Consider the following 16,150-nt stretch of genomic DNA (forward strand, 5'->3'; position numbering starts at 1 on the left):
TCCAACTCCAGCCCCTTCTATTCTTCTTAGTTCATATAAGGGAGTCAAAAACAAGCGAAGGCACACTTTCGAAGCTCACATCCCTGGGACACAGACTGATTAAAAGGCAGATTTAATCATAAGATTATAGAACACTTCCCTTCCCACACCTAATCACCATGACATGGGGGTCTGGTATAATAAGAGTAGATTATAGCTGAAAGAGCTGTAAGATGTACAGACTCTTTGAGGAGGAGTACTTAGAGAAGCCCTAAGTAATGAGGGAAGACTGAAAACAAGGACTATAGAGGAATTTTAAGCCTCTCACACCTACAACTGCAGCAAACATTGAATACAGCCCAACTCACAGCGAGATTAACATAAAATCTCACACTAAAAGCCTATTTACCTCAGTTTCTGTTACCTGATACATCATGTCCAATTTTCAACCAAAAATCACAAGGCATGTTAAAAGGCAAGAAAAAACACAGACATATCAAGTGACAGAACTCAGATAGGACACAGATGTTGGAATTATCAGATAAAGAATTAAAAATAACCATGATTAATATATTTAGGACACTAATAGAAAAAGTAGACAACACACAAGAACAGATGTGTTAAAGAGAAAACCACAGGCACAACATGTCATGTGCTAAAGTCCATGATACCAAAGTTAGATTTAACACTTGACTTAATTGCAGTTTTGACCTTCCCCAGGAATGTAATCTTAATTGGCCAGTCTAGAATTTTCTGATCAGCACCAGTGAGGTAGTCTGTCACATGAGTCCTCTCCATTCCCCAAAGGAAGAAGAGGTAATTCGCATGATTGACCCTCACACTTCCCCCAAAAGAAAATGACCTGGCCTGAACTAATCCTTTCTTTTCTTTTACTAATAGCTTCCTTGTGCCACCATCTTTCTGTCTTTGAAAGTCTTCCTTTTGTACAACTCCTTGGAGTGCCCTTCTAATTTATTAGATGGGATGCTACCCAGTTCATGAATCATTGGTTAAAGCCAATTAGATCTTCAAATTTACTTGGTTGAATTTTGTTTTTTAACAGATGGGTAATATAAACATAGAGATGGAAATTCTAAGAAAGAAGCAAAGGGAATACTAAAGATCATAATACTGTAACATAAGGGAAGAATGCTTTTGATGGGCTCAACAATAGAGGGGACACAGCTGAAGAATGAATCACTGGACTTGAAGATAAATCAACTGAAACTTTTCAAAATTGAAATGTAATGAGAAAAATGATTACAAAAGTAGAACAATGTACCCAAGAACGTGGAAAAAATCTTAAAGGTGTAACACACACACACAGTTGGAATACCAGAAGGAAAAGAAAGAGGATAGGACAGAAGAAATATTTGAAGTAATAGTGGCTGAGAATTTTCTGAAATTAATTATAGACACCAAAGCACAGATCCTGGGAGGCCAGAGAATATTAAGCAGGATAAATAACAAAAAATCTACAACTAGGCAAATTACATTCAAACTGCAGAAAACCAAAGACAAAAGGAAAAACTTGAAAGAAGCTGGAGAAGCATGTTCTTGTAGAAGAAAAAGGGTAAGAATTATAGTAAACTTCACATCTGAAACCATGCAAATAACAGAATGGAGTGACATAATTAAAGTGATGGAAGAAAAAACGACCACCTAGAATTCTATATCAAGCAATATTACCCTTCAAAAGTAAAAGAGAAATAAAGACTTCTCAGAAAAACAAAAACTGAGAGAAGTCATTGCCAGCAGACTTGCCCTGTAAAGAATGTTAAAAGCAGTTCTTTAAGAAGAAGGAAAACAGTATAAATCAAAAACATGGGTCTACATACAGAAGAGAAAAAGCACTGAAGGAATAATAAAATATTTTTCTTGTTAACTGACCTAAAAGATAGCTGTTTAAATTAATAACAGTAATAGCAATGCATTGGATGATTGTAACATGTGGATAAATGAAATAAATGACAGTAATGTGATAAGGGATGGGAGGAAAAAGTTGGAAATACCCTGTTATAGGATACTTGCCCTACATATGAAGCAGTATTATGTTATTTGAAGATGGCTTTAGATTAGTTTAAAATGTGTACTTCAAACTCTAGAGCAAGCATTAAAACTTTTTAAAAAGTATTATAATTGATACACTAAAAGGGGAAGTGAAAGGAAATCATATAAAACAATCAATTAAAACCAGAGAAGGCAGAAAAATAGTTGAAGCCAAAAATGGAAACAAAGAACAAATGCAATGAATAGAAAACAGTTACAAATATGGCAGGTATTAATCCAATTATATGTAAAACACCACTTTAAATGAGAATTGTTCTAAATATAGCAGTTAAAAGAGAGATTGTCAGAGGGCATAGATAAGAAGACCCAATTATATGATGCCCATAAGAAACCCACTTTAAATACAAAAACTCAGAAAGTTAGAAGTAAAAGGATGGAGAAAGGCATACCATGCTAATGCTAATGAAAAGAAAACTGGAGGAGCTGTTTGATTTCCAAAAGAACATACTTCTGAATAAGGACAATTACCAAGGATAAGGAGGGGCATTACATAATGAATAGGGTTAAATTCTCCAAGAAGACACGACAGTCCTAAATGTGTATGTGCCTAGTAACAGAGCATTAAAAAAAAAAAAAAAAAAGTGAGGTAAAACTGATAGAAGTGAAAGGAGAAATAGACAAACCCATTATTACAGTTGGAGACGTCAACTCCTCTCCTTCTGTAGTTAATAGATCAAGAAGGCAGGAAATAAGTAAAAATATAGTTGAACTGAAGTGCACTATAAATCAACATGCCCTAATTGACATTTATAGAATACTCCATCCAGTGACGGCAGAAAACACATTATTCTGAAGCTCCCATGGAACATTCACCAAGATAGACCACATTTTAAGCCTCAACAAATTTAAAAGAATAGAAATCATAGAAAGTCTGATTTCAGAGCACAGTGGAATTAAACTTGAAATCAACAACAGAAAAATAGCTGGAAAAATCCCCAGATATTTTGCAATAAAACAACACACTTCTAAACAACACTTGAGTCAAAGAAGTCTCAAGTGAAATTTTAAAATATTTTCAATTAAATGAAAATAAAAAAACATCTTATTAAAATCTGTAAGCTACAGATGAAGCAGTGCCTAGAAGGAGCTGGGAAGCTCTGCTGATTTTGGACGGGCTTCCTCATGAGTCTGGAATTTGGCTGGTGGTGGGCTGATCTTGACTGGTTTTGGCTAAGGGCTTAGCTCTGCTCCACATGTTTCTCATCCTTTTCCTGGAACCAGTGGCTAGCCCAGGCAGTGTTTTTCATGATGGTGGCAGAGATGCAAGAAAGCAAGCCCATCCATGCATGTACTTCTTAAACCTTAGCTTGCACTACATCTGCTTATGTCCCAATGGTCCAAGCAAGTCAGGTGGCAGAAACCAGAATCAAGAGGTAGGGGAGTGGCAGTAGGAGGGTGAATGTTTATGAATAATAATCTATTTGAATAATCTATTACAATGATTGTGCCAATTTCAAAGTGTTGTGAGTATTGAATGAGATATTAATTGATGAAAGTTATGTCAGCTTTTACCCTAGTAGCTAGCACATAGTAAGTATACCATATTTGTTAGCAATATTTATTAGTGTGTTAGGCTCTGAAAATAAGACAGGCATAGACCTTGTGCTCATAGTGTTTATTAAGAAAATAGATAATGAATATGTGATTACAAGAAGTGTCAGGTGCAATATTTTGGGGCACACTCTTCAGAGACAAGATTCATCTTGCATACAAGTCTAGCAGTATTGACAATTTAAATTCATGCATAAGTAAAATTACAAATTACTCCAAGTTACAACCATTAGGGCTGAGAATAAACAAACTTAAAATATTATACACTTGAATTCCATGGGTTTACTGCATTGCATTAGCCTTGTATCCAATCTTGGTCATTTAAAAAACAATAAAAACCTGGTATGGTTTATAATTTCCAAGTTGCTAAGTTACTGAACTCTTACTATGGACCAGGCACAGTTCTAAATACTTTATGCTTATCTAAGACCCACAACATCCTTAAGGGATAGTAATACTATCATTTCTGCTTTATCAATGGCAAAAAACTGAGGCACAGAAAGCTTAAGTGACTTGCCCCAAGTCACACAATTAGTAAATTGGGTTGTATGGATTTGAAACCAGACAATCCAGCTACAAGCCCACTCTTTTCACCTTCCACCCTCTTCAGTACTTCTACACATATCATCCTGTTTGATGCCAAACCCATTCATTCACCTAAAGAACATTAATGGAGCACTGTTTATGTTCCAGGTACAGAGCCAGGAGCTGGAGGATATGAAAAAAGTGTGACACATGGTGCCTGGTTTACCATGGGGAAAAGGAAAGAAACTTTAAAAGTGTTCCTCAAGCCTGTCTAGTGTTGTCTGGGGAAATTCAATCCTTCTCCCACGTCCATCTCTGACCTTCAAAAGAGGAGGGTCTTTTGTGAATTCTACACCAGAGTTCTCCAGATTGTCAATAGGATCCCACATGAAAGAAACCTCTATTCCTAAGGATCTATAAGTCACCTGAGAAAAAGCTCTTGATTCTTTTCTACTACTCAGGCTTAACAGTAAGGAGAAATCGCCTTTTCCTCAACAGCATTACATTCTGTTGTTATGTCACACACACACAAACAAAAACAAAAAAGAAACAAACAAACAAAAAACTACGTCTCTCTACTGTTCATTTTCTACCAAACCAGATGGCACAGCTTCATGCTTGACTTACTCATAATTCCAGCCTTTTTGTTCAGCCTTTGGCTAGAAAACATTCCGAGTTTTATGCCCTCCATGCACCCGGTCACTTCTCATCCCCAACCACTACTGCTTTTCTACTTCAAGCTTATGACCCTCAACTGCCTTCCCCTCTGAGTGACCCTCTTCCTTATCTGATGACCTGTTTGTACTGGGGAAAGGGTTGACTCTTGGCTCTGCTTGCCTCCAACGGCTTCATCTGGGAGCCAGTTGCTGACCTCCAATAGTTTACTCCTTTGGGCCTCTCAATTCTCCAGCTCCTCTAATTCTCATGTAAATAGACCCTCAGATCCTGAACTTAAAGGCTTTCTCTCCAAAGCCTGAGTTACTGTGAAGCAAAGTGTCTGTATACGTGTTAATCTTGCACTTTTGGAATACATACTACGCTGAGGAGATGTGCCTTTCTTGCAAGAAAGAAAAGGGGGCTCTGGTATTGCTTTAAACCAAGGGGCTTATGAACCTAAGGTAGCCTAATGTTGCGTAGTTAAAAGTTAAAGCTAACCTGGGGTCAAGTGGAAGCCAAGGGACAAGTGGAGCAAAGAGTGCTGCGGCGGAAGGGTGAGATGGGCCCCCAAATGGGAGGAGGAGCCGCAAAGGGATTGGCTTTTAGAGGACTCAGGAGATGGAGAACAGGATGGAATGTGGCTGGGGATTCAGACCTGATCACTGAGAACCAGGTGCTTGGGCAGGAGTGAGAAGGGCAATTTACAGGAACCATGCCAAAACAGACCAGGCTTGGGAGCCAAAGGAACACCGGGAAAGACCAGGGATTCAAAATCTAACAAACCGAGTTTCAAACCCCAGCTCCATCACTGCTTGACCTTGTAAATGTTATTTAACCTTCAGGTTCTTATCAGTAAATTGGGAATCATTACGTCTACTCAATGGATTGTTGTGAGGATTAAAAGGAGGAATATGTGTAATAGACTTAGCTTAATGTTTCACACATAGCAAATATTCAATAAACACAAGTTCTCTCCCTTCCTTTGCTTCCTATTCCTCTCTCCCCCTCCACCATCCACATCCCAAACTTGAGTCATTTTTATAAACTGGGTTTGTGTCCCCATCTTACACAAATGTGATTTTAGGAAGTTCTAATAACCATTTTTAATTCTTCTTAATTAGTTTAAAACTAGGGAATGTCACCTTTGTGCTTGAAATACCACTTATCTTTCTGAGAATAATCTGTTCCCATTCCTGACAGACTGATAAAATCTAAAGAAATATTCTATTTTTTCTTTTGACTGAAATGAAATGGTCTTTATCTAAACAGGCACGAAGAGTAAAGCAATAAATAAACTATCTTGATCCTTAAAGAAGAGAATGTCTTCACTTACCAGAAACAAAAACAGCAATCCCTCAAAACTTAGCACTGAATTCTGAGCAGAGGGGGTTAAAATTCATGTAAATTATCTAACCAAATTAACACAAGCCCGTAATATAAATTCCCAACTTCTGATGCCAGTTTTAAAAGATGTAAGAAAAACTGCATTCTAAGAAAATATAAGGACCCGAACAAATACTTTAGTTTTACTGCAACTTTGTGCCTAAAGTATTGCTTGAAATACACAGAATGTCATATAAGAAAGTTTTTAGTTTATATAGTGATTTCAGAAGTAGTCGTTTTTGTCATAACAGGATTTGACCTATAAGTTAAGGAAATGATTATGTGCAGAGACAGTTGTCAAACTTTTTACCCAATGACATGTTTCCTTAAATGAAATTTTCTATGGAAGACCTGTATATAGAGCAAAACGTAGCAAAAGTGGGAGTGAGAACCTGGAATCCATCCACTCCAAGAACACACATTCTCTCTCCCATTTCTGACCATGACAGAAACTCTGAGCCCCCATTCACTCATATAGCCCCTATGGCTTTAGGTCCCACAGGACTCACCACTGCTCTAAAGCATCATTGATCTATGTGTTTCTTTTTTCTAAATTGCATATCGCAACCCATTAGTGTGTAATTAAATACATTTTAATGATTCTCGCCTATTCCATCTTTCATATGAGATAAAATAGAAGCGATCACAGCACATTTCAACAAGATAAAATATTGCTTTTAAGACATGTATTTCAGAAAGATATAATTATATATTCCTGAGTATGCTGCATCAGAATGTAATATAGTTTTAAGCCTCAGCCAAGAAAAGTCTGACAGACCCCACACTATTTCATGAGGTTGAGAAAACCTCATGAAAATTATAACATTTTGCTAAAATAACTTTGAAACGACAAACTGCCAACTCTAATATACATAATGGAACCGTGTTCAGAAAAAAAGTTACAACTGAACACACATACAGGCCAATCAGTGAAGAAGCTGGAGGCATGAATTGTGTTAGTAATAAAAAGAAGTAATTTGGTCTTCTTAGCTGTTTATTTTTATTTATGTATTTATAATTTATTCATTATAAGTAGCATGCTATTTTTTCCTGTCTATCAAAAACTGTTTAGTTAAACCTAAGACTGTTGAATAACTTGGGCTGTCTTACGCCTTCTATCATAGTTGCTAAGTTCTTCATACATCAGGGATATAGATGTAAAGGTATTTCAAATACTTCAAATGTAAAAAGTGGCAATAGCAGTAACTTAGTTAATCCATGAAATTGGGTGATGCCACTTCTCTTAATAACACTGCAGATGTGTTTATCTTTCAGGCCTCAGTATCATCCCTGTATTAATTTTCACAATGACGGGCATCCAAATATGATAAGCATATTTGTCTTTTTCATGTGGAACACAAGAGTCTTGTGTTGGTTGGGCTCCTAATTGCTGGGTTACCAACAGGAGTCCCTTGGCTCCTTAAGCTGTAGGATTTTCTCAAAATGATTCATCTCATCTCTGACCAGTTCTCAGCATGATTCAAGATGTTATAGTCTTTAACAAGCAGCATTTTCTGGAGATTGCTTCAAGTATTTCTTCTGTTCAACAGGCTTTTGGCTGTCCACACCAAACGCATCCTGTGACACTGTGACTTGTGAGTGGTACTGATCAGTGCAGAGAAGTATTGTTAAATTGACCGGGGGATTTTTGCAGAAACTAACGCCTACGGCCATAATACGTCTCTGGTCAAAAATGTGTTAAGTGCTTGCTTAATGGGCAAGTTTTCCTTACCATTGGCCCTAAATTTGATTCGTAGATATCTAACAAAACTGATCCAGGAGCTTGTTGAGATAAAGTGCACACCATTAATGTAATAGGATTATACTGGCAATAATTATTAACATTGTCATGTTGGATCACTGCCAGATATAGGACAACTGAGTCCCAATGTAATTTCCTTCTCTTCTTATAATTTATAATACGGAGTTCAGCTTTGGTAATCAACAAATTCATTCAACAACTATGTATTTAGTGCCTACTATGTGCAAGACACTAAACTAGGTACAGCAGTGTATCCAAACACAAGTAAGGCATCACTTTGGCTTCAAGAATATTAGAATCTGGTATTCAGAATACAACTTTTAAATCACCCCCAACAATAATAAAAGTCAATACGTATTGTGTAACTCATTATGTGCCAGGCAATGTTCTAAAAATTTTAACTTCAAGTTACTCAAAAGCATAGTTATGGATCCTTTCCTCATAGAGCTTATTTTTCCATGAGAAAAGCAAAGAAGCAAATGCATGAAGAACTGGTAAGTTTTATGATGAAGAAATTTCAGGATGTAATAAAGGCCATCACTGGAAGTCCTTAATATGGTCTAGAAAGATGAGGGAAGGTTCCCAGAGGAAGTAATAATAAAGTGGACACTCATTTGAATGTGAGCCAGGACAAAAATTAAACAAAATTGCCAAGAACCTGCGGCTCGAGTGTCATAAAACTATTTTGAACTCGAAAGTCACAAAAGCAGAAATGTATAAACATCAATGCTTCCATCCTCAAATTTATCCTCTAACATCAAAAGCTATCCCTAGCTTATCCCAGCCTATCCCTATCCATTGTTGAGCTTGATTTTGAATACCTTTTATTGACTTGTGATTTTGGAGAGTCAAGGACTTATCAGAGCCACCAGAGACCTTGGTACAACAGACACCAGAACAAAGAGCGGAATGTTTCCTGTTGGGATGCCATGATATCCATTACAAGACCGGCAGCACAGGGTAACTGCAAAGGGAAGGGCAGTTTACAACCATTCCTTGTGGAGCCCCACAGCTACCTGGGAGATCTTCTTTCCAAATCCAGAGACACACTCTGTCATCTAGGTAGGGTACAGGAGGCCTCTAGGAAATTGGTTCAAGATTCATGTAAAACTCAGGTTTCCTTTTGGTGAGATTTCGGGCTTCCTTTAACTTTATTTTTCTTATATTCTTAGGAATGCAGTTACACTAACCCAGGACAGATAGATCTGAAGTACTATTTCCTCTGGTACAAAGCTAGAAAGATAACTAGATTTTACAAATAGGTATGTATTAAGAGGCGTCTTTAGAGGAAGGAAAATTAATGCTGTTACAGGGAGTTTGGGGAGTTGATTGGTGAGATGATGGGAGTTTTGAAGAATCTTGAGTCTGAATTTACAGTGCAAGAGCCACAGTAACTTGAGAGGAGACTCCAGGAGTTGTAGGACTGGTATTCCTTTCACGTCATTTTTTTAAAAAATACATTTATTTTTTATTTATTTTTGGCAGTGTTGGGTGGTCATTGCTGCGCGCAGGCTTTCTCTAGTTGTGGCGAGTGGGAGCTACTCTTCATTGTGGAGCTTCTCATTGCGGTGGTTTCTCTTGTTGCGGAGCACAGGCTCTAGAGCACAGGCTCAGTAGTTGTGGTGCACGGGCTTAGTTGCTCCGCAGCATGTGGGATCTTCCCGGTCAAGGGCTCGAACCCGTGTCCCCTGCATTGGCAGGCGGATTCTTAACCACTGCACCACAAGGGAAGCCCCTTATTTTTTTGATCTTATGCTATTCTGAAGTCCAAATCAGTTTCAGTTCCACAGCACCATATAAAGATTGAAGATGGTGATCCATGTCTGTTTCTCTAGAGTCAGCTATTTGCCCTCACTGAACATACAACAGATACTATATATGTGTGTGTGTGTGTATGTATGTATGTATACTCTATATAGAGTACCTGTTGTATGTATTGGGTTGGCCAAAAAGTTCGTTTGGGTTTTCCCACAACATCTTACAGAAAAACCTGAACAAACATTTTGGCCAACCCAATATCTCCCTGTACCCCCTCACCCTCACACACAAATAGTGGAATAGGGATAGGTAGGAAAGGAATAAGAGGAGAGACCAATACATTTAAATAAGGAGTGAGTGAGATAGTATGTATAGAATCTCAATATGTATGTATAGATCACTTTGTCCCTAATCCCTCTATTAAAATATATAAGGATACCTTCTTAGAGCTATGTAGAAGAAAATTATTTTTGATGTTTCCCTCCAAATTAAATAAGCAAAAGATAAGAAAAGCATGTTATAGTAAAGCCCACCATAAGCAGCTTCCTTATCTTGTTCATTTGAATACTATATGAGTTAAACAGAGGCCTGCCTGGAAGAATGACTCATCTCTACTACGTGAGTTTTACACTTAGTTTTGATGAGTTATTGGGAGGCCTGTGCTATGAATGTTCCCAAGCTGAGGCTCACTGACGACTCCTCTGATAGTAATATTTAGTATTAGAAGAAATACAGGACATTATGTGCCTGTAATCTGACTTCTGTCCTCTCCATTCCACTGAACTTTCTCCTGAAAGGTTACCAGTGACCTCATTCTTGCCAAACCTCTTCCTCCATTCCTATTGTCTTGACCTCATTGTTTCACCTGTTACTGGTACCTATGCCTCCTCTTTGGAACGCCCACATTTTGCTTTGGGAATCCAGCACTATCATGGTTGCCCTTTTAAATTTTTGACCCTCTTATATATCTTGGCACTAAATAAATATCTGAGATGAATGAAAGGAACAATTATTTCCAGGTTTTACAGATGAGGCTACTGCAGTATAAACAAGCTCATAAGGTCAAAAGACTCACGAATGATAAGAGCCAGGATTGCAACTTAGTGCTTCTAACTATTATTGATTTAGTGTCTTTCTTTTTCTTTCTTTTTTCTTTCTTTTTCTTTCTTTCTTTCTCTTCCTTCCTTCTTTCCTTCTTTCCCTTTCTTTCTTTTTCCCTTTCTTTCTTTTTCTCTTTCTTTCTTTTTCTTTCTTTCTTTCCTTCCTTCTTTCCTCCCTTCCTTCCTTCTTTCTTTCCATAAATTTTTTTTTTCTGATTTTTGGCACATTTATCATATACCCTTTTTTCTCTCAGAAAAAGTGAAATTTTTGTCATAAATGTGATTTGGTTTATACTACAATACAGTCCTCTTTATCTGCAACAGGGTCAAGATTTTCAAGTTTCTAAACCCCACATAGTTTTTGTGGAGTTTGTGATTTATAAGTTGTAAGCAAGGGGAAGAAAATGACCAAAACACCTAAGCAAAAATACTACGGGAGATGAAGGCAAGATTTAGAGAACTGGAGTAGCCCGTTTAGAAGATAAACTACTTTTTCAAATCCTGAGGACATCATCTGTGCTATCACTCCAGGACAATTTAGCCAATGCCTAAAATTGCTCAATGCTTAAAGCACATACAGTCAAGAGATAAAAAGCTGTGGTTCCATCTTCGCAGTACCAGATTCAGAAGTCATAGAAAGCTATACCATTGGAGATCATGTGATTCAAACCTGCATTTTAAGAATGAAAAAAATCTAGCCCAGAGCTGTTAAATGAGCTACACAAGATCACACAAGAGTTTATGTTCAGTCAGGACTAGAACTTGGATCTAAACTATGTGGTTCAGTATTCTTTCTTTTTTCCATGTTTTAGTTAAAACATCAAGCTTTCTGCTTATAAGAATATATTCATTTGAAGCCCTTCCCAAACCAAATGAATCACAACCTTTGGGAAAGTAAGACCCAGACTTCAGGAATTTTTTCTGAAACTGACTAAGTGAGTTTAAAGTGCAGCCATGGGTGAGAATTGGTGGCTAGCCAGCCGTACAATAAATTATTAGCAATTACATAAATCATTCCTTACAGAGTAAGATGCATTACAAGATAGAATACAATCTCATTTGTGTGTAATTTTATTGGGGATAATTTCTAAGTCAAATAGATATTATCAGCAATATCCAATGCAATAAAAATGGAGGCTTTTAATAGCTACTGTTTTATTGCCCTCACTAGCAGGTTTTTAACCTGTCTGTTAGTGGTAGTGATAAACTGAGAAAAAATATTAATCATAAAACAATTCCTAGGATTTTTGTGGCACTCTATCTTCTAGATATTTTTGCCCCCAGGGTCTGCATAAATTAAGCAATCCTAGGTAATGTTTATTGAGACATAGATTTAGAAAGTAATTCAGATACCTTTGAAGAGACTGACAGACAAAATTTCAAGCTTAAGTATCTATTGTGCCCGTTTTGTCCTTTTTCCACATCTGATAATGACATTAACATTAAATATTTATGAAACTACATAAATCCATAAGCAATCATGCAATAATCATGCAGATGATTTAGAAATAAATTGCAAAGTTTCTCAAAGGCTGATGTGCAGTTGTATAAGACATAAAATATTCATTGAATGATTGTTGAATCAATGACTCTGAAAGTTAACCTTTTAACTGTAAAATGTTGCTTAAGGAGTAGAAGCACCAACGTAGGCAATGTATGATCACATCTTACTAGGCGTTAGCTAAACACGAAATAGCAGTGCTTTAAATAGGGATAGCTGCATTCCTAATTCATCATCACTACGTGTGTAATTAATGCTCTGTGGGTATAAGCGACAAAAGGGGAGGCTCTTCTATTACTAGGGCACAGTTCACGGCAAGTACAAGAAGCAGCAGCTTCAGACATCAGGTTCCTAATATCATGTAGTATCTGTCTTTTTCTTACATTTTGCGATTTCTGAATGATTTTTTCAGGATTCTGTTGATGAAATTCACAGGTGACATTTCTGATGGGACATTTGTAGAATAAAATGTTTTACATAAGCACAATGAACCATAAAAAAGTAAGATTAACAAATGCTTTGGCAATGGAAGCTGGAAGGCTGACACACCTAATTTTCTTCTTAATAGGATAACAACAACATAGGACATTCATCTTAAGGAAGTATAAAAACTATCTGCAAAGGGATGTGAATGCCCTTTGCAAATAATTTGAGACTAGAAAACTCCAGAAACGTGGATTTTAATGAAAATATCTGAGAGCGGCGCACATATAACAAGCACTGCACTTTCAGTGAACCAGGTGTTGCTATGGGTCAAAGCAATACAGTGTGATGGTGAAAGAGTCTGGTACCACCTGGAGTCAGGTTGCCTGGTTTGAATCCCGTCTCTGTTGTTTATGAGCTGAAGGGCCTTGAACAAATTCCTTACTATTTTGCCTTAGTCTCATCTGTAAAATGGAAATAAAAATGTACTGACCTCACAGGGTTATTTAGAGGAATAAGTAAGCCATTATATTTTAAACTACCTAGTGAGTTAAAAATGTTAGGTATAAATAGTAGTTGTCATTATTATTATTATTATTATTATTATTAGGCACATCCACATTTAGAGTTAAGAACAAATATCCACTACTTTCATGTTTCTTTCCACCTATAGTTCTGAATCTAAACAGAACCACAAACAGAAGATAGCGTCTTTGAGTGAATTCACTGATCTAATCAGTTAATCAGCCATCCACACCATTCAGTCAACATTCAAATGGTACATAAATTTTTAAATGTTTTGGAATCTTTTTTGGTTTCAGAAAACTCCTCAAATTATCAGGTCAATCAATAAGAAATAATAATTTACTATTTATTGGACTTTAAAGCTTTCTAAATTTTTACTTTCCTCTACCTCTGTATATACTGAAAGAAAAACAAGGAAATTTTCCTTTTTGAATTCTTATACTAATTCTCAATTAAGAATGGATTAGTCTAGAGGAAAATAACTTTTTAAAAAAAGTCTATCATAAAGGCTATTTAAAAAAAGGGAGGATCACTACATTCAATATATGTTCCTCCTGTCTCTATTTTTGTCTCTAACTGTATATGATATGAATAAATAAATCAATGAGAGATGGCATGGCAGTCTGTTGATTTTTGGTCAAGGAGAAAAGCAAAGCAGTCACTTTCCCATAAAGGTGATATATGGGGATATAGAGAGCCCAGAATTTTGCTTGGAAATCTGTGTTTTATTTGTAGTTTATAAGACACTATTTAATTTAACACACATTTTAAAAATTATCCTGAAGGACATAAATTCTTCATTCAAGTGGAACTTGCTAAAAAGTTCCCATATGGTTAATATTTGGCTAAATTTAGAATAAAATCAGGTTTTTTTTCAGAAGTTAGCATCTGATAGAACAGAATTCACGTTCTAGGACTCATATTTTGAATATCAAATTTAACAACTTGATCTTGAACACTTTCCTATATTTTTCAACACCTTCATTGTAAAAAAAAGTAATCCAGCACCACTCCATTGTAGCAGTTCTTGCTAAGGATTAGCTAATAAAAGACTTTAAACATTTTGTGTTATATAAAAGCTAATTCACCAAAGCAGGTATTATCTGCTGTTAGTTTGAAAAGCAGTAATTTCATAATAAACAAGTGCCCATTGCAGTCCCAAGGAGCACTGACTTGAGGAAAAAAGCAAGAGATGGAAGAAGAATTGTGAGGTTTTATCCATTCTTGTCTGAGGCTAGATGCTAGTTTTTTTAGGTCTGGCCCAGGGCTGGATTTGGCTATGGTCTGTAATAGGTTTATTGCTGATACCCATTTAGGCCTGTATGTGGATGCTGCCAGCCCAGGGTTTCCTAATTCCCCTAAGAAGACCCCTTTTAATGTAAAAAGATTATTTTGCCACATCTCCCCACCTTACAGAGGTTACATGTCTGTTATGTATCAATTAAACTACTGGTGCCACCAAGCCACCTTGAATTCATTATCAATTTAAAATGAATACATTTTAATAATCACAATACTCAATGTATCAGATAGATATTTAGACTATAAATATTATTTATATTTACAAACCATTTGACAAAGAAAATCCCCAAACCTCTCAGATTGGGAATTGCTGATCTGGTTGATGTCTTTAAGTCACTTCCTAGTTGGAAAATTCTCTATGACTTGATTATTTTCTTCCCAAACTGTCCTATCTTCAAATATATTTTGTGCCTTTTAGAGGAATTATGATTGTACTTCATACTATGATACGTTTAAATGAAAGATTAATGAAAATTGTTTCCAATTATTAAAAAAAAAAAAGAAGAAGACGGCTATTTCGCGGATGCAGTGGCAAATCTTCCCTGATGTATCATGATGGAGTCATTATCGAAAACTAATGGCTAGAAAATTGAGTAAACATAGGACCAATAAAGAAAAGATTTCTTCACACCATGTGAACTTAACCCGTAGAGGAGTTCCTTGCTGTGGAAAATTTTGGGATAAGCACGAGGATTTTTTTCACGATGATGATACCTCATGCTTGCAGGCATTAGCTACAAAGTGCCAAAAAATTCCTCTTCACATATCAATACCAAAGAGTTGACTGTTGCTGCATGACCCGTTTTCCCCAATGTGTTCCCACCCCCTCCTTCTTTTGAGCACAAACCACAACACTGTACTTGTTGAAATAAGACATTAATTAGCACTAAGACATTCTTCTTCCTGTCACTCCTCGTAGGTAAATGACAGGCCATTGTGCAAAATAAGGAAATGCTCCCAGTTGACCCCTCATTCTTTCCAATGAATTCTGCTTTAATTTTTCAGATACTTGAGTTATTTCTTTTCCAGATCCAATTTGTAAAACAAAAACTATTACGAGCCAGCAGTCCCTTTTCCTAATTCTAATTTACCAAATTTGTGATCCCTGTCAATTTTCCATAAAACTAACCCATTGCCAGGATCATCTTTCTTGGTTCCATTTATTCTTTTACAAACGAGCAATTAAGTGACAAGTTACTTACTGCTTGTTTTCCAGCTGGATTCAGAAGTTAGACTTAGAAACCCATAATCCTACCTCTATCTTACCATGCATTCATTCATTTAGCTCATGAATACTGCCAACCTATTAAGTACCACCATCCTAACACGTGTTTACATATCATAACAGGTATTTTTAATGACTGCCGACTCTGTACTAGGCATTACGGAAAGCACATTCATTATCTTCTGATGAGTTAGATACTGTTATTATCCCTATTTTACATATGAGAAAACGGAGAGAGGTTAAATAACTTGTCCAAGGATTCACATGCAGACAATCTAAATCCAGAACCCATGATCTTAACCACTGAGGGAAAGATGAAGTGTTTGTTTCCAACATGAGAGTTCTGGTGAAGGAGAAAGAGGGAAGGAGGGAGGGAGGGAGGGAGGGAG

The sequence above is a fragment of the Eubalaena glacialis genome, chromosome 5 (genome assembly GCF_028564815.1).
Source record: "Eubalaena glacialis isolate mEubGla1 chromosome 5, mEubGla1.1.hap2.+ XY, whole genome shotgun sequence".
Taxonomy (NCBI): Eukaryota; Metazoa; Chordata; class Mammalia; order Artiodactyla; family Balaenidae; genus Eubalaena; species Eubalaena glacialis.